This window comes from Sceloporus undulatus, chromosome 8 (assembly GCF_019175285.1).
Source record: "Sceloporus undulatus isolate JIND9_A2432 ecotype Alabama chromosome 8, SceUnd_v1.1, whole genome shotgun sequence".
In the NCBI taxonomy this organism is placed as follows: Eukaryota; Metazoa; Chordata; class Lepidosauria; order Squamata; family Phrynosomatidae; genus Sceloporus; species Sceloporus undulatus.
This window is the reverse complement of record NC_056529.1, coordinates 10,542,015-10,560,935: the sequence shown is the minus strand read 5'-3', so window position 1 is coordinate 10,560,935 and position 18,921 is coordinate 10,542,015. Positions and strand designations below refer to the sequence as shown.

General features: G+C 39.9%; 1 long non-coding RNA gene across 1 annotated transcript in view; it reads right to left on the bottom strand.

Moving 5' to 3' along the window:
* LOC121937505 overlaps nt 1–18,921 on the bottom strand; it is a 77,393-nt gene that overhangs the window by 14,308 nt on the left and 44,164 nt on the right. The window lies entirely within an intron of this gene.

Genomic DNA, 18,921 nt, shown 5'->3' with positions numbered 1-18,921 from the left:
GGCAAAGATTAGAGGTGGTCTGTTCAGCCCCTTAGTCTACAGAATCAATATGTGGAGAGCTCTTGTAGCACCTTTGAAACTAACTGAAAGAAGTTGGCAGCATGAGCTTTTGTAGACTTAAGTCTACTTCCTCAGATGCATTTGAACTTTGATTTAGAAAGCAGACTTAAATCTGAAAGTTCATGCTGTCAACTTCTTTCTTTCAGTTAGTCTCAAAGGTGCTACAAGATCTCTCTACATATTGATTCCTTCTGCAACATTTATGACATACCACTGGTTGATATTAGCAACTAAAGGATTTTGGTTGGACCTGATCTACTGCTACTTTCATGTCCTTCTTTCCTTGTTAGGATTTCTATCTCCTTCCTAGAGTACCACCCAGTTAACTAGGGAATATGTGATGGATGTGATGACAACAAAGTCCTATACAGTCAGTCATACTTACAACATCACTATCTACTGATGAAGCCAATTGAAATTGAGTATCAGTCGCATGACGCATTACAGCCCCTTCACACCAAAAGAGTAACTTTTTAACTCAACAAGGAAAGGTTGCAAGAAAAAAGCAGCCCTTTGAGCTCAAGTGTCATCCTAAATTCTGTGTTTAGTTTACTGAGATCCTTTCCCTTATCAAGTTATTGAATGGTTAATCTCTTGGAATGCTCTAGCAGAGTAGTAAATAAATGTTATGGAATTTTATGGAAGGAAACAAAAGAGATCTCTGCAAAAAATAAAAAACGCCATGAAGAAAAAACGTCTTCCTCTGTGACTCTTTGGAGACATTAACTGCGAGTGCTCAAGATTTCCTAAATATCAGATTTATTACAATGTGCTCCCTTGTTTACTTTAAGCTGTAAAAATGACTGAGGGCTATATGATGTAAGTTAAGCTCAGTACCTTCATGTCCTGAGTGTAAACAAGCAAACACATTTGCCACTGCATTACTTTTATATTGAAGACCAGCAAATGACAGGATGTTTACTGCCAACATCAACCTGACAATTAGGGCTGGAAAGCTGACACTGCCGATGCCCTTTGTATTCTTCAGTATCACCTTTTTGATAAGGATGGGAAAAGAGCCTTTCACTGCAGGAGCCTCACCAGCCTTGACCATCTCCATGATAAATGTTGAGAATGTGGGGTGGGGGGGGAGAAAACAAATCTTGCTCCATGTTCAGAACCTACCCATTAGCTGGAGTGGACTTAACCAATGGTAAGATTTGGCTATCATACAAACAGAATATAAATGATCCTAGAAAGATGACATAGAAAGATGAACTGAATGCATCATACATAGCAGGCAGGGTATGTCAGTTGCTTTGGTATGTGCATACCTTCTTAATGTCCCAATTTGGCAGGGGCAGTCCTGATTGATCTTCTGTTGCTACAAACTGAGTTCAAACTATATATACTGTTATACAGTACTCTAAAATAGTCAAAGATCAATCTCAAAAACCTGGGTTGACTTATCCATCAATAGTACTGTACTTTAAGTTTTATCAAGAAAGGAACCATCCTCTTCTCTAAGCAGAAGGTTGAAAGATGAAAGCTTAGTCCAGTCCAAGAGAACCTAAAAGAAGCACTAAACCCCTTTACACTCTCCGTCATGGTGTTGCATCCTTCCCAGGTCGCCAAAAATGAGTACCCAGCTTGTTGGGGGCAATTGACTTACACATTGTAAACCATTTAGGGAGTGCTGAAGTGCACTGATAAGCAGAGCAGGTAAAGGTGGCAAAAGACATTCCGTGCCAATAAGTCCACCTGGGACTTCAGTGAGAAAGCTGGCTCTAGGTGCAACCCCTTTCCCAAAACTGCCTATCTGTTCTTTCAAGCAGAGTGCAGCCCCATCCAAATCAGGAAAACTATCCCAGACTCGACAGCGTTCCTTCACAATCATGAAGAGAATACCTGTGAATAAGCCCACTTCCCAGTTCTCTCAATCAATGGCTTATAAATCTCTAAATTTCAAGATACTTACCTAGTTAAATTATTCAGGATTGGAAATAAATTTCTTTCTGCTGAGAGCCATAGCGATATTTTAATTTGAATGTTAGGACAAAATGTCTTTGTTCCCATATACTTATTTGGACATCTGTAACTTTTGGGGGCATTTAATCTTAAATAGAATGTTTTCCCCTTATAATTTATGACAAGGAAAAAACATCTCAATAATATATTGCTGCAGTCATTAACATTGTTTAACAGTTTCAGTGGTAATCCCCTGTTTCGCATGCTCATAAATTGCAAAAACATTCATCTTTTAAAGCTAAATCGAAGGAGGGCTGAGTGAAGTTCCTTTAGCTGTTTTTGAGTAATGACAACAGAAATGTATCTATACAGGCAACTAGGCTGTTTAGGGAAGAATTAGCACTGCAGTCTTAAATACAGTTAAGGGGCAATTCTTAAAATACTTAGGTCAGATCCGTCTTGTTCATTTTCAAATGGCATTGCTCTATAGGAGATACTCAAAAAAGGGTGCTTAGCACTAGTTATTCTGATCCTAGTATCAGGAGGAATAAGCCAGCTGCTTTTGGCAGTTGATACTGAACTCCAGTGACCCTAGTTTAGGTAATAATAATTAAAGGATAGTTGTGCTGTTTGTTGTTGTGTGCCTTCAAGTCATTTATGACTCACGGTGGCCTTGTAGCAAACCTATCATGGAATCTTCAGAGGCTGACAATGTGTGACTTGCCCAAGGGGACTCAGTAGGTTTCCATGGTTAAGTGGGGATTCAAACCCTGGTCTCCAGAGCTATAGTCCAATGCTCAAATCACATGGCATGCTGGCTCGATACAGTAAATTAAGAGGGGGGGGGACACAAAAATGAACAATAATTAGATTATTAATAATATTGAAACAATGTAAAGCATATATTTAAAATGATAGGGAGCAGTTTTAAAAGATTACAGTTTAAAATAATACAGCCCTCTCTCAAAAGCCCTTTCAAAATCACACTAATCTTGGTTTTCTTTCAGGAAATGTTGCTGGGTATGTGGGGTTTATGCTTAATAACATCACCAGGGCCCGACACCCTTGCCATCCCCACCGTAATATCAACAAAAGGTTATGGCAATGAAAGCTCTGGACCCAGAACGCATCTGACCTGGTAACTCTATGACCAACTGTAGGGCCAGCACTGCCTGCAGCTGCTTAAAGTAAATGGCCTTTCTTCCATATCAAATCCAGCAGTGATCCTCTTGCAGCACAGAAGAGATTTTGTTTTGATCCTGACAACTTTTTAAAGCAATCTAAAAATCCTCAGTTGGACAATACCTTGATTAGGAGCAGCAAATGTGTCACAAAATAATGTCATGGTTTTGTTTTATTATTTTTTTATCCTCATAAAGAAGCTCTCTTTGTTGTGTGTATTTTTATTGACTTTTTAAAAGACTTCATGAAGTCCCCACAGAAAAGATGGAATAAAGTTGCCAGAAACAAAACTCTAACCTCTCCCCTGAATTCACAGAGTGGATGATGCTTTCATCCACTCTGTGAATTGTAGCCGCATTAGGAGCAAACAAAATTGGAGTCCAGGAAAGGAAAGTTGATTAGAATACATATAAAATGTCTCGTTACAGTTTTGGGTTTTATTATTATTATTATTATTATTATTATTATTATTAAATCATAGATATCATCTGATCTGAATAGGAAAACAGCTTTTGTATTGTGTATTGTGACGACTTCAAACTCAAACAGATTCAAATTCCATTATTTTTAATGTAGTGTTTTCTGTAGGGAATAAAAGTTATTTTTCCGGCACTAACGACAAGGAAGGGGGGCTGTGATATCAGCACTATCAGGCATTAAAATGCAACCTCATATAATTTCTGGATAGAATAATTTGAAAGATCATTGTGCTTCAGCTCTCTCTGAGAAAACAATCAACTATGGAGATTACTGCATCTGCAAATCCCACTGGGATAGATGCAGGATTGAAAAGTCAAATCCAGGTGTTATCACACACAGCCAAGGCTGTGCAAGGGCAATTTGTCTGCAGCCCGGACTGTAGGGGATCTATTCTGAAACATCACCAACCCACGAATACCAAAACCTATGGATGCTTGAGTCTGCATTGTCCCCAATGGTGGCACACTACCATGGAGGACACAGAACTCCAATGGTGGTGCATGCACATGGCCGCACTACCATTAGGGACAGCCCTTGTTGTCCCCAATGGCCGTGCTACCATTGAGGATAATGGAACTCACTGTCCCTAGTAGCCACATGCATGCACCACCATTGAAGACAACCCGGGCTTGCCATCCAAGGATGGTTGAATCTGCAAATGTAAAGTCCGTACATAAAGAGGGCAGACTGTACAAACATGGCTGCCCTTTGGGAAATTCTTAAACAGTGAAGAAATTTATGATGACATAAGCCTTCATGGACATTCTTCATCAGATATATGAAGTGAGTGATTCCTGGCCATAAAACCTTGCCTCTTTGACAATTTTAATTGCATGCTCTTTTGGCCAGGCTAGTTGTTAAAATATGATACATGGAAAGACTAATCTGATAATGGTAGTAGGTGAAATTCTGTCAACCAGGGCAAAGATAGGAAAGAGCTATCTGGGCCTTTCCAAAAACTTAATCTCCCCTGGATTCTGGTGGCAATGTGGATAATTAGGCTAGCTCCAGGATCAGAGCTTGGAAAAATTACTTTTTCAGACTATAACTACTAGACTCCTCTGCTAACAGTGACTCTATTGGCTGTGGCATTCTTGGACCTATAATTCAAAATTGTTACTTTTTGAAAAGTAATTTTTCAAGGTTTTGGGCATGTTGGGTATACTTGTTTAGCCTTTTGGCAGCATGATGAGAAAACAAGGGTTTCAGATCCACTGTATCAAAAACCTCTCTCAATATGTCAGCAGGAAACCAGAATTTTGGTTCCACCCACAGACCTCCATGAAAGATGTGTTTTTGGCATGCAGTTGCAATGTAATACTGAGGGCAGAGGTGGTAGCTGGAATCGCACAAATAGGAAAATGAAAGGTCATCATAAAACAAGGATTATTTATATTCAGGGGGGAAAACATTGCTTTGATTTGAAGGAAAGGAATACTCTAAATGTCTGTGGCAGTCTTTTTAATTATTTCTGCCTTTCTCACATATACAACATGAGGTTTCTGTCATCTGAGTCCACTATAAATCTTTATCTCTCACTTCCCCCAGTCCCTTTCTTCCTGAACAGAGAGAACACAGAGAGAATATCAAGATGTAAACTAATGGAGCTGGCATAAGATGTGGTTTAATATTGTATGTGCTTAACTCTCCCCCGCCCCTAGTGTGAGTGTGTATACAACTGACCAATACAAGATGCCTAAATGTATAAATGGAAGTTTTATGGTGATAAGATCAGTAGTTACTGAGATATTTATGTGACAAGCTGACAGATATAAAACTACAAAGCTTTCTTTTATGCTTTACATCCTTCCAAAGGAACTCACACACACACATATACACACACGATGGCTCATTTTGAAGAGGATTTATTACCAAAATTACCTAATACCTGGCAAAAATCTAATATGCAAGATGAGATCTGTAAAGTGCTATTAAAACTATGAACTTAATTTCAGAAGATATTCTGATTTTTGTGCCAAATGGGACCCAAACGTGCCAAGAAGTACAGTCTCCTTCCAGATTATGGTGCTGCTAACAACAACAAAAACAAAAGGATCATAATCCCAAATTACAGAAATTGTATGAGTGTTGCCATGAGCAAGTGTATGAGAATGTTCAGTTTTCACACTCCATGGGCTGGATCCAGGCCATGTTAGTTGCTATTAGATCAAACTGTATTCAAGTTCAACAACTTTGTGCATTTTTAAAGGCTCATCCTCACAACACAGGTATTTTGATTTCATGCCACTTGTCCTATGAAAGCACCCAAGTATACTGAAAGTAACATATTCAGAGATAGATAAGGTTCTACAGTCAAAGGAAACAGACAGTTCTCAAGTGAGAGTCCAAAAAGCACAAAGCAGATGGCACAGCCACAGAGAGAAGTCAACGATCCAAAGTCTAGGGTTCCAGAGAGCAACGAGATGAATAAGCAAATTCAAAGGTCAAGAAATGCAGAGAGACATGGCAACCAGCAATCCAAGAAGCAAGGTTTCCAGCCAGGAAAACAAGGAAGGTCAAGATCAAGCATGCTTTCACAAGGAAGCTCAGATAATCTCTGACACTGAGGCAGGCTTTCTCCACCTGTTTAAATTCCCAAAATGCATGAATCCAGCTGCTGTTGATTACCTCAGTGTTTTTCATATAGCCTCATTGAATGTTGGAGGCCCTCCCTTTCTGCTCATCTGTTGGTGCTGCTGTCCCTTCTCCCTCATCCATGCCTGAAGGTTCTGCTGCTGGGAGGCTTGGCTTCTGAGCCTCCTGGGAGACCACAGGCTCTGCTGGATTTGGCAGAGCTGAACTAGGGTCAGGCTCAGACTCAACTTCAGCTTCAGGCTCAAGTCTCAGTGGAGGCTCTAGTTCAACCTCCTCATCCTCAGAGTCCTCAAACTGGCTGGGGATTACCCCACTTAAATTGTGAGGGCTCCAACCTAAAGAATCCTGAGATTTATAGTTCAGTAAAGTACTATGAAAAATATTAGGAAAGTACTTCAAAAGTATGCGATTCTAGGCTGCATCAATAGAAATACGGTGTTTAGATTGAGGGAAGTAGTAGTGCCACTCTATACTGCTTTGGTCAGGCCTCACATGGAATACTGTGTCCAGTTCTGGGCACCACAGTTCAAAAAGGATGTTGAGAAACTGGAGTGTGTCTAAAGGAGGGTGATTAAAATGGTGAAGGGTTTGAAGGAGAGACTTAGGGAACTGGGTATGTTTAACCAGGAGAAGAGATGGTTAAGTGGTGATATGATAGCTCTGTTTAAGCATTTGAAGGGATGTCATGTTGAGGATGGAGAAAGCTTGTTTTCTGCTGCTCCAGAAACAAGGACATGGAGCAATGTATGCAAACTACAGAAAAAGAGATTCCACTTTAACATTAAGAACTTCCTGAGAGTAAGAGCTGTTAAACAGTGGAACACACTCCCTTGGAGTGTGGTGGAGTTTCCTTCTTTGGAGGTTTTTAAACAGGGGCTGGACGGTCATCTGTCAGGGGTGTTTTGATTCTGTGTTCCTGCATGGCAGTGAGTTTTCTGGATGGCCCTTGTGGTCTCTTCCAACTCTATGATTCTATGAGTATCCTAGGAGCTTTCTAGAAAATCATTCTAAGCATATATAAGAAGAAAGAGAATACCAATTACCACAATGATTATACATACACAAACACACATAATGTGAAAATACACTTATTATGTCACATTGCAGGATGCTGACCAATCTCTGTTTCCCTCCTGTGTGTGTGTTCACATTTATGTAAAAGTTACAGTTCAATTAGGTTTTTGTGCTTTTCATTTTAGACTCCTGGAAATCTGAAGCTGTAACTTGTGTACCTAGGTCCTGTGGCAAGTCCAGCATTGATCAACTTGGTTATCAAATAAAACAGGACAAAAGTAAAATGAAAAGCTTGGAACAGTGTCTCTCCTTACCAAGTCTGCAGTTTGGAGAACAGAACGTTCCCTTTAAAAATGAGCAGTTGAATAAAAACCAGCACTTCATCCTGGAAGGGCTCTCTGTTCTCCCCATCCCTTTTCCTCCATTCATTTTGATGCTAGGGATCTGGGGAAAACCAGTGAGAGAAGTTGTGACTGAGCAAGATTACAGCTGCCAAGCTCCTCACCTCCAACTGTGCCAACACTGAAGTCAAAAGCCGGTACTGCCTCCCTCTCTGTTTGATGTGCGTGTTACATTACATGCTGGGAAGGAAGGGCAGGTCCCAGCAGTCAATGAAAGAGAAGAGGGAATGGCCCAGTGGCAAAGGAGATAAAAAATGTGAACCTTGTGGTGAATCATGAGGCTGTGTTGAGAAAAATGGAGTGCTGGCAAGAGGAGGGGGGTTAGAAAGGAAAGGAAATGTTTGCAACAGGAAGCCAAGCAATTTCTGTGAAAGACATCAAGCTCCAGTTGACAATAGATTACAGGGGATGTCTGCTCAGCTGGCTGGGAAAGAAAATGAGTTACTGGATGCCTTCTCAATTTTCAAAGGAGATTTGGTGATCAAGCTGCTGATGCTGGATCCCTAACTGATTGATAGATTGATCATTTCATTTTATTCTTCACAGTAGTTGTAGCCCATCTCTCCAAAGGCAATTAATAATAATCACTAGAATGTCATTCACCAGCACAAACAGAATTGATTTACCGTATGTACTCAACTATAAGTCGACTTCATGCATAAGAGCAGCCTTGGGGGACAAAATTATGGATCTTGATATGACCTGTGGATAAGTCAAAAGTAAAAGTTAGGTGCATGTAACAAAGGATCTAAAGGTTGAAGCAAAGGAGGACAATGCCAAAGAACTTACAAAATTACAAGTATTAACTGTTTGTGTTCAGACTAAAGGCTGGATGGATAAGAGAGTAGGGGTGTGTGTCAGTGCTTCCAGGCCGGATTACACTCTTGCCTTTCACCAAGGGGTGGTTCTTTTTAAAAAAAATAAGAGTTAAAGTACATTACTTACACTGGCTTGTGGATAAGTCAACTCAGGTTTTTTCCATTTATGACTAAAATTTCTAGACTTATACATGAGTATATTTAATAAGATTTTAACCATCACCACCACCTTCACCACCTTCTTCTCCTTCCTCTCCTCTTCCTTCTCCTTGGTCTATTATTATTATTAGCCTTAGAATAAAAAAAGCCAGAAATGACTTAAAGGCATACAAAAAACATACTTCCTGGAGGGCTTTGGAAGTACAATTTTCTGTTTGAAAATGGGGGTTAGGAGTGCACAAAAGCCTCCTCAGGCACATGTAGCCTGTGGGCTGCATAATTTCCATCTCTGGTTTTTATGAAGCAGTGTTCCCCTAGAGAGATATTGCCCCACAGAATGAGAGATCTCTCAACTAAATGAGAAAGTAATTTAATCTGCATCCCTTTCACGATTATAGCACTTTCATCTCACTTTAGCTGGCATGGTTCCATCCTTTGGCCTCCTGAGATTCATAGTTTTTTGTGGTTTTAACATTCCCCATGAGAGAGCTCTAGTATCTCCCCAAACTTCAGATCTCAGAATTCTATAGGATGCAACCATGGAAGAATGGCATCAAAGTGCTAGAACTGTGTAATGTGAAAGAGACCCAGGCCTGAGACAATTGTTTTGTCTCTTTGGAAGCAGGGTGCCCTGTGACAGGGGAGTGATATGGGTCCTGGTGACTCAATGGCATGAGGCTACGAAAAAAGGAACACAGTTCTTAAATTATTCCATTTTCATTAAAAATTACCCACTTGAAACAGCAGTATTATCAAGTTGCTGTTGATAATAATATGAAATGCTCATTACTCAACAGCAGCAAACAGGTCAACACAGGCGAGTAGGGATTTAAAAAAATCCCCTGTCCTTAATAGTATAATTTTAGAGCTGCTGTAGTTAGAGCACAGTAGTTCAACCTAGACAATGAGGAAATCGAAATAGTTAAAGAGTTCCCATATCTTGGATCAAACACTGATCCGAAAGGTGACTACAGCCAAGAAACCGGAAGGCTGGGACTGGGAAGGGCAGCAATGAAAGAACTACGCAAGATCCTAAAGAATAAAGATATACAACTGAGTACTAAAGTGAGATTTTTACAAGCCATTGTATTCCTCTTCACATAGGGATGTGAGAGCTGGATAGTAAAGAAAGTGGATAGGAAGAAAGTCAACTCTTTTGAGATGTGGTGCTAGAGAAGAGTGCTGAGGATACCATGGACAGCCAAAAAGACAAACAAATGGGTCCTTGAATAGATTAAACCCTGAAATCTTCCTGGAAGCCAAGATGATTAAACTGAGGCTGTTGTATTTTGGCCACATCATGAGAAGGCACAACTCATTAGAAAAGATAATAATGCTAGGAAAGTTAAAGGGTAGTAGAAAGAGAGAAGACTACACACCAGATGTATTGGCTCAGTCAGGGATCATGGGCCTGAGTTTGCAGGACGTAAGCAGAGCTGTGGAAGGCATGGGATGTTAGAGATGTCTCATCCAAGGGTCAAGGAGTTGGGGTTGACTCAAGGGCAGTTAACCAAAACAACATCAACAACAAAGGAGTTTACCGCATCACTAAATAACCCAGCTTACCTTTCCTGGTTTGAATCTTAATTCGGGATGCAGCTGGGTATTATACTCAAAATGCTGCCAATGCTGCCAGTCGAGTGCAGCCTGACTAACTTCCGACTAGAAGCCGTGTTCAGCCAGCCGATTTGCGAAGCCGGGAGCCCCCCCCCACCGTACCTACATCCCTGGCTGTTGTAATTTCTTTCACAAGCCAAAGAACATATATACACTTACACATGTAAGCATTGTACACACGCACAAACTATACACCATTTCCTCTCCATTAGTGAATGTAAAGGAGACATGCGACAAAAGAGGAGGAACACATCAGGCACAAATTAAAATCCATTGCTGTATTTTAGCTTATTGATCTACTATAAGCTTCTTAACATTATCTAATTTAAATAAAACTTCAATTTGTAACAATACTATAAATAGAAGACAATATTGATCTGCAGGCCAGCAGGCTTGCTGAACTTTGGTTATCGCTGAAGCCTGCCCAGCTCAGGTTGAATGTTACAATTTATTATGCTGCAAAGCAGAATAGAAATGCAATGCTACAGATGTTCAAGGAACTGAGATATGTCAAGCAACTGAAAGGGAGCTGAGCAAGCACTGAGCAAAATGAAGGTGGATGGGTGATACCTTTGCCTTAAGGACACTCTCTGACATGCTCATATGATGTTTGCAAGGTAACACATGTATGCTCAGTAATGTTCCGCCTAAATCTGGTTGAGATTTTATTTGAGAGAGACATACCAAATCTGACAAATTTCTAAATAAATTTGACAAAGCAAACTTGATTTAAAAAAAAAAATCCATGGTGCAAAAAGCCAAACTCATAGATTCATCCATTTTAACAAAAGTCTTGAAGGGCTTAGCTCTGAAATAGCTAGTTTTGAACCTCTCTTTTATTCAACAATATTTGTGTTTCTGAATTTGAGTTGTTACCTCTTTTAACTGCAGAGCAACTCATCTCACATAGCTAGAAGCAATGTTGGATTTACATGCGAAATAAATAAAGTACATGTTAATGGCAGGATTAGACTGAGATCGCATATGCAGAATTTTACTACGGTGGTGACCTTGTCAACAACTGAGGATTCACCATTGCATTGTGATAGTCCACTCCACAGCTATTCCATTGCTGGTAGACAGAGGAAGAGTACTGGAGAAGCATCTGGCTATGCAGACAGGATATCTTCTGCGGAGATCCCATGGGGTCTTCTAGAGGTTTCAGCAGATGATGTTATTGCTCTGCATCTGTTAATGGGTACATAGCCAGACACTTCTCTGATCACACAACACTCTCCAAGATCAACTGACTGACCACTGGGGGAGCTATTATAGTGATATAGGCCCAAAAGACACTGCAGAAATAACCCTGTTTAAGACCACTTTAACTTCCCTGCCTTAGCTATCTTGGGAACTGTAGTTTGTTGTGGCCCCAGAGCTCTCTAACAGAGAAAGCTAAATGTCTCACAAAACTAGTTTCCAGAATTCCCCTGCACTGAGCAAGGACAGTTAAAGCAGTCTCAAACTGGACTGTGTTTTGGACCATAGTGAGTCGTGAGGTAGAGGGGTTTTGTCATTGCAGAGGGAGGAAGAGAACACCAACATCCTCAGCAACAACAAAATATAGAGATAAGTGTAGGGTGGAATTACACTTGGATATGTCACTAAGAGGAGGCTGACTCTGTTTGTGTGTTAAGAAGCTCATACTTTCAAAATGCCATGTTTGCTGTAAGTAAATAAAAAAGAACGTTGACCATGCCCTCCAGTATCAAAAGTCAATGTTGACAGCAGTGTACATTATATTTATCTGCTGCAAAGGGGGGGAAATGTGGGCCAGCATATTAACCTCCCAACAAACAGAGAACTGAATGAATTAAAAAGCAGTAAGCCATCAATACCATTTCTTTTATTGAGACAGTGATAAAAAACACCTGGAGGCTGTTTGGGTAAGAACAAGGATAGACTCCAGACACTTGCCGTGAAATGGGCTATATATATATATATATATATATATATATATATATATAACAACTACATCACACTGTGAAAAAACATAGGTGAAGAGTTACTTAGATGTATTGAATCACGTGCTTTGATTATATCATTCTTTACATTAGATTACACTATATCACTGTTTACAGAGAATCCATATGCTGCACTATATGAACCCAAGAGAACCACATACTTCTTGTCCAAATCTGGAAAAATAAAAGGTAAGAATGCTCTTGGTAGCTTATCTAATGTGACTTCTTACTACACTTGTATAACTACTTTTAAAGACATTGCAGAAGGTGGTGTCCTGTCTCCTTACCCCTAGTTACACTAAAGAAGCTGGAGAGACAACTCCCCCTTGCCACCAATTAACTACTTAGATGTGCCCAGGAGGCACCTGCTTGTCATTGTGCACCTAGGAGCAAAGAACTAGTTCATCCAGTTGATGAGAGCTCCTTCTTCTCCTTGTCCAGATGGATAGGAACAGACATCCAGCACATTATGGCCACCAGAAGTCGAGTTCTATTTCTAATGGCATCACAGGCTGGGCAGCAAAATAATTAAAGGAGATAAAGATGGGAAGGGGAGAGAAAGCAACAAATGCTATGAAAATTTGGGAATGCCGACAAGAATGTGATTTTAAGGTGATTTTTAAGGAACGGCTAATTAAATGGATTTGCTCTTTAATGAGGAAAATGATGGTAGTTACAAAAGTAGTGAGGCGTAACGTTGTCCCTCTGTCTCTGCTGCATTCCACTTTGCTTTATGGGACACTAGTTTTAAAAGCAAAAGTTGAAAAGACTAAAGTCAGGCTCAGCCATTAGATGATGCCTCCTTTAAAAACAAAACCTATATTTTATTTTCCCCTGTAGGTATAGTCTTTTCAGAGAGTATTTCATAAAAAATACCAGAAGCCTGTGTTTTACAATGCCACAGTAACTTTGACAGTTAACTAACGAGAGCAGTTTCCATTGCAAATTCAGTTTAATTTCAGTGTTTTAGTGCTGCATAATTAAATTGAAAATCTTCTTTAAAATACATGTGCACACTCTCACACCAAGTCTTTTTTCTTAAACAAGAAAAGAAGAAAAGAAAAGCAAGGAGGGGAATGGAACATTTCCCCCTTTCTATTGGTTTAGGCTTTCCCTTAACTACAGCTTTCCCCCTCACCCTAGCCATCCAGATTGCCTAAAAGCAACATATTTAAGTGAATCAGTGTGAACAAGGAAAGGAAGACTATCTTTCTTTTTTTCAAAAGGCAGCAGTTAGTCCTTGTTCGCTTCAGCTTATCCTGCCACAGCATGTTGGATACGCACAAATTCTCTTGTTTTAATGCTCCAGTGATTATGTGCTAGCAGTGCCACTGCGTCACGTGGCAAACGTTTCTCGGTGTTTCCACTATGTAGTAAGCACACAAAAACTGCTAACTGTAATGTTTATCAAATCTGGACAGCCTTTCACAGTCAGTTACTGAAAGCAAGGGCCATTTTTCTTAACTGATTGGATTAGCTGACTCAAAAGAGTTGTTTTAAAAAGAAAATCTCCTACTTGTTGTTTTGTTTTTTAAAAATGCTTTATTTCCAAATGTTTTGATTCATATCTTTTGAATCCATGTATTTTGATCCCTATCCCTTATTACACGAACCCTCCTCCCAAGAATCTATAGCTATTCATTTGCTGTAATTCAAATTCACTGGTTCTGTTTCTATCCTTAGGATTAACAGAAAAGCAGATGGCTCCACCTTCTACCTGATGACTGTTCACAAAGTTAAAGATGGTTATGCTATCACCTCTCAGTCTTTTCCAAATTAAACATACCAGGTTCCCCCAATTGTTCCTCATAAGGGCTAACTGATAGACTCTTTACCTTATTGCAAACATTTTTAATTTACAACTTTGGATGCCACCTTGGGTCCCAATCTGGGAGAAAAGTGGGATATAAATGAAATCAATATATAATACATCCTTTGTCATCCTCCTCTTGTCAATATCCTTCATGATACGATATATTCCAGCTTATCAATATCCTGCATGATATGTGTTGCCCAGAACAGAACCCAGTGCTTCCACTTGTGTAATAGGACAGTTTATTCAAGTGTAAGACCCCCAAGAGCATCCTGGCCACTGCTTCCTGCTGTTAACACCAAGGCGCTGTACACACAGCCCCAAAGGGGTGGCCTGGAGCCACCCCTGTTATAGGCAGATTGGGGCTGTGGCAACCGCACCCTGTGGCCCTGATTTGGTCTTTGCAGGTTGTAAAAAGGAGCCTCAAAAAGTGTCTCCTTTTTGTGCCACTGCTGTGGCTTCACAGCACTTCTTTGGCACTGCATTGAATGTACACGGCACTGGAGGAGTACCATGATACTGCGTGCCATGCAGTGCAGCACGTGGCATCACACCACCCTGGAGGCAGAGCCGGGGCATGTGTCATGGAGACACTACGTCCTGACTCCGTCCACAAGCCGGCCCAAACTGCCAGTCTGCACACCCCTGAATCCCCTAAGGCAGCCTGCTGTGTTCAGGTATGGTCATGTTGACTGGAGCTTCTGAGTACTGAAGTACAAGGCACTGCACTATGTGCTTTGGGATCATGGCAACTTGAAACTTTTGAAATGTTGTGGGACTACACCATAATCCCTGACCAGCACTGCCAATGGTGAGGGACAGTGAGAAATGCACTTCAGTATCTGAAGCGCTACAAATTGCCCATCCCTAGCTATTGACATGTCTGTTTGTGTTGTTTTTTCTCCTCTGGGTAGACATTAAAGGTGTTACCCAAGGGCTGAATCTACTTGAGTAGATTTGTTGCATATTGTTTCTAATCTTGCCACTAGACAGAAGGAAGCCAGTTAGTTCTTTATGTAGGATACGTTCATCTCCAAAACAGTGCTAAGAGACCTAGACCAGATTCAACCTTCAATGAATCATATTAACAAGCTACACAATCATCACTGGAAAGTTCATATTGGTAATTCAATATGGTCTGACTGACCAAAGGAATAGGCTAAAGAAGAAATTGGACCTTCTATTGTCTGCCTGTATCAGCAATAGAAAATAAAGCAGCCTTATGCAATTGTGACGTAATTGAAAGGAATCCAACACATATCAGATTTGCAATTTGGTACCCATTCCAGAAACAAATAGTCACAATTTTAGTGAGAAAGCTGTCAAAATATGTTCCACAAACACCTTGGCAAGAGATATGGGCAACTGGAAAAATTCTGCAGAAAGGAAAAGATGCCAAACAGAAATGCATTCAGAAGATCCAAAACAGGAACCCATCCAAGAAGAAGAGATTTTGCACATATATTATCATGAAACTATTAAAAATAATTAGCCAGATATTTCAAAATATTACATACATTTTTTAAAATGTTATCAGTCAGATGTGTTGTAAACCATGTGTGATTTCTGGGCTATTTCTTTCTTGGCTAACCAAGTGGACTTTTTCTCCCCAAGATAAGATTTTTTTTAAAAAGAAAATGTATCCTGTAACACTGTAAATCAATCTGTAATCTTATGTGAAATAGCTAAATGATTACAAATCTTTCACAAGCAATGTTTCTACCTGCTTCAACACTCTATGATGAATTCTTCTCCCTTTGCAGGACGGAGATGGAACCTCTCTAGAAAGCTCTAGAAGGCAACGAGTATAAAAAGGCAATTTATATACAATGCAAAACATGTGTCTGTTAATTCTGGGGTGTATCCTACTTCGGGCTATAGGTAGAGTGGGACAGGTTTTTCTTTTTCCCATATTATCCAGACAAAATACTCCTTGGATATGGAGAATAAAAAAATATTGCTACATTAAAATCTCCCATTTTGTGGATCCATTCTTGTGTTATACATTTACGTGATGGAAGAGCCCCTCTTACTGATACTACTCCTGCAAATACTATACTTCCATTGATGCAGCATAGAATTGCATTGACCTTTTTAGCTGTTTCATCACACTGTTCACTCATGTTCAACTTATGGGCTACTAGGACTCCTAGATCCTTTTGACATATAGCCTGGTTAAGCCAGGTGTCTCCAATCCCATATCTATGCATTTCATTTTTATCTAAGCGCAGTACCTTAAATTTCTCCCTGTTGAAATTCATTAGCTTTGACCCACCTTTCTAATCTATTAAGGTCCTTTTGAATTTTGATCCTCTCCTCTGGGGTATTAGCTATTCCTCCTAATGTGGTGTTATTTGATAAACATGCCATCTATTCTTTCATCCAGGCCATTGACAAAGCTGTTGAAAGAATAGATGGCATGTTTATCAAATCTGCAAATGACACCAAATTAGGAGGAATAGAGGGCAGATCAGATTAGCCTGGCATTACTTGTTACTTGTACCTCAAACAGGCCAAGCCAAAGTTATGGAGCACAGAAGGTTGCATTTGAGATTGTTATAGCTACTAAGAGGTTGAACAAAACTGGACAGGACTGAGACCAGACAATGTATTATCGCTGTAAGAGAGACCACACAAAATAACCATGAATGATCTCTTCTGTCACTAGTACATCACTAATCCCTGTGTTGTTTGGCAGCATGTAAAGAGCCAAAGAAACATAAAATGGCCACTCATGACATCTTCACAGATCCCACAAAACAATTTTGAGCATCTACTGTTTCTTAAAGCACTTGGAGGCTGCCACCAATGGTCTTAGTCATGAGAATACCTATTTGTTGTTGCTCTTCCTCATGGCTCCTTGGTGTGTGGCTGAATTCTGAGCTTCATTTTTATTCATAAATCTGCAGTCGTGGTGCACTCCAAGATTTACTTAAAATGCAGAAGAAGTTACCAAAGAGACAACATTTTCTGCTGCTTGAGCTATTTGTATTTAATATCCTGTTAAGCAGCATTAACTTTTAACTTGCCATAAAACCCAATAATGTTATTTATCAAGTTGTTTTAATTACCAAGAGCAGATAAGCATATGTCCCAGTTAGCTTGAAAAATCCCACATGCACACCTGCTCTGACAAAGCAAGGGACGTGAGGGAAATATTTGAATTCCATCTCTTCCTTCCAACACACCATTTTAAAAAAGGCACTTCTCGTGCCGAACGAGGCCTTTACAGTTAAGGCATTTTACAAGATGATACTGAGCTATGTTTCCTGTCTATGAAGAAGGCACCAGCATATAAAATGCTAGTGAATTTGCATTACCTCCAATCCATCATTCTTTGAGTGCTTGGGAAAAAAAACTGGGAGACCCACAGCAACAAAGCACAGCCTTGTGTTGACAGATTCTTATTTAAGTGACTGTGAATACCACAATTCCACAAATAATTTGTCAAGTGTGTGGCTGAACTAGCTCTGAACCCTGATAAATACCAACTCTCTTCACTGCTACAAAAGGCAAGATGTTCTGTGTGAGGGCAGTGAGTAACAAGCACAAGGATTTAACAATCAATGCGACTATATTTCTCTTTTCTTTGTGGCTTGGAAGCGCTAAAAAAGAGAGAGAGGAACCTTGAAGGGTGGCTTTTTCAGCAGTGTTAAGTACTGGTGTAACCGTGCCTTCCAAATCTGTGTATGGCACTGCAGGCTTTTTGCAGAGAGAGAGAGAGAGAGAGAGCATACTATCACCCCATCTTTCTCTTTCCTTTTTTCTTTACTGCATTTAAACATATGGTTTATGTCTGTGGCTGTTTGTAGGATGGTGGGGGTGGGAGAGCAGTTGTATTATATGGTTAGCAATCTCTTGTTTAATGTGAGCTATAATTAAATGGATCTCTTCCAAGTTATCATGATGGGACATCTATCCAATTGGACTTGTCATTCTAAGACATATATTAGCCTTGGGTGTAAATGTGAGGTAGAGCTTCCATAAACTTTCTTTATTTTGATAAGCATTGGCCTGTAATTTTTAAAGCATTTTCCTTTTATGCTAGGAAGCTAGCATTACAGTTTTCCCTTAGCTTCCCCATCCTGAGGACTCTAGTCTGCAGAATTGAAACTCAGAACCAAGCTATACATGTTAAGCCCTTTCACACTACAGAATTATAACACTATTATACCACTTTAATTGTCATGGTTCTCTCCTACGGAATCCTGGGATTGGCAGTTTAGTCCAATGGAAGTAAAACTTTTCATTATGTTCATGTGGTGCCATAGGAGAACAGAAAATGCCATGGAGACCATATTTTTGGAGCGGAAAAAAAATGTCACAAATTGTATTATGTTGTTGCAGATCTTCAGTTAGCAATGTGACTACAATCTCCTTCTCTCACTCTGTGTGTTTACATACATGTTCCCACAGCAGCACATACACACCTTTAGGAAAACAATGCAAACCTAATCATTCTGGAACCTTGGACAATATATCCTCTAGGAGTCATAATTTAGTATGCACTATTAATTTATTTTTCCTAAACCTTTTGAGTGACAAATAGGGTAAGTGAAAAGGCTCCTCCACACTGATGATGAATGCAAGCAATCTTCAGTAAAATGTTGAAAGAATAGCTGAACCAGAACTTTCGCTTTCCTCATTCCAAGTACAGTCTCTTTCTGATGGGGACAATGACCCCCAGGACTTTACAAAACCGCATTCTTTAAGGACAGTTGAATGATAAGCTCCATTTTCTAAGGCTAAACTGTTGCTTATTAAAATCCAGACAAGAGGAAAGTCTTGCCATCTGTGTACACACAGACAGAAGTAAGATTATCTGTATATTCGGTTTTGATCCTGACTTCCCTTTGCACATAGAAATCAGCTATAATGATGGCATATTAAGTAGGCTCCATGCAAAAAAT